Source organism: Suricata suricatta, chromosome 10 (genome assembly GCF_006229205.1).
Source record: "Suricata suricatta isolate VVHF042 chromosome 10, meerkat_22Aug2017_6uvM2_HiC, whole genome shotgun sequence".
In the NCBI taxonomy this organism is placed as follows: Eukaryota; Metazoa; Chordata; class Mammalia; order Carnivora; family Herpestidae; genus Suricata; species Suricata suricatta.
Genome location: NC_043709.1, coordinates 27,546,936 through 27,548,562, shown reverse-complemented (window position 1 = coordinate 27,548,562; position 1,627 = coordinate 27,546,936).

The following is a 1,627-nucleotide window of genomic DNA, read 5'->3' as shown; positions in this document are numbered from 1 at the left end:
GATAACCTTGCAGGTCTTCAAGTACCTAGAGGCATATGTTTAGACCAAGTACAGTTCATTAGAAAATGAAGGCTGAACACAGAGATTTAACAATGACAAGTCAACGTGGATTTTCTGATCCTTTTGGTCTCAAAAATTTAAGGGCAGACTTTATGTTTTAGCTCACATAAAACACTGCTTCTTCCCTGTAATTTCCTTTGCCTTTATTTGAGTCTCACTGTTTCGTGGGGCTACCCGGAAGGATCCATTTCTTGTCTTACTTACCCCGTGCCTGCAGTCATCTCTTAACCTTTAAATTTCCAATCCAAAGAAACTGACAAAGCAAAATCCAACCTGACTTGAAATGTAAATGTTGACCCAATTTTCCCTTTCATGTTGCTCCCTCAGTGCTGATTTGTGTGAAATGGGAACAGATGGCAATGTGTTACTTGTGGGGGAAAAAATCTTTACTTCTAAAATGCTACCCTTCACTCAATGACATATTGCCATCAATAAATGTTTCATTTGCTTCATTTAATTACTCTGGCCCAGTATCTTTTGGCCACACAAGTCTAATAAAAACTCAAATAGATTATATTATCCTGGAGAGAAAGTGGGAAACTAATGATAATATAAACCATTTGACTGAAAACACTAGAGACTAAAAGCTTTGTGTCTCAGACTGAAGGGCGGTTGGAGAGATGGTCTCAGGGGCAAATTTCAAAATAAGCTGTGGAATTAATAACATACAAGTCTGTATGTTCAGCAGCCAACACAAAGCAGGCTTGAAGCAGAGTGAGGACTGGAGTACACAAGAGAGCCTCAGTAGACCAAAGGTGGGCCAATGTTGGCCGACCTACACGGACCCCCAGAGTGGGTTATTATGCGCATAAAGTAGTTTATGGAGAAACAAGCTTCACATTTCAAATTCTCAAATAGAACTGAAAAAAAATGTTGAACTGAAAAATACGAGAGTTCTTTTGGAATAAGAGGGGAGTTTCTACAGGGATGGACTAAAGGGACCAGTCAGCTGCTTCTATTTAAAATCTTCCTTGCATGTGTGTGTGCTTTCCCTTTGGAGGAGGGGTGTGCAGAAATGTTTTAAATCCTCCAGTTTTCTAGTAGTCACATCAGGGTAGGAAACTGGTTCTCTTCCTTTTATCTTCCCTTCTGTACCCTCCCTTCCTTACCCTCCCTCCCTCCCTCCCTTCCTTCCTTCCCTCCTTCCTTCCTTCCTCCCTACTTTTGAAGCTCACAAATTACTCCTTTGAAGTCCCTTGACTGAAGGCATCACATTGAAAAGCAGTATCTCTCCTTGTGCTACTAGACGTAATTAACATAAGTTCCCAATGACTTACACACTGGTGTCAGTCTGGATCATGGTGGAAACCATCTCCCCAGATGGTTCAAATGAAGGCAGTTTACACAAAGGACTACTCTTAGAGTTCCCGAAGTAGAATTTCCTGATCATGGTCCCAAGCTTGAATTTCTAAAACTGTTTTGTGGCTGTATAATGAGCTGAAATTGTGGCAGGGCAATTGCAGCAATCAGATCATCATCAACTCCATACTCTCCCGCAGTCAGTTTGAATACTCTTCCGAACATGGTCTGTTGATCATATTTGGGCAGCTAAGGAAGCTCTGTTCAA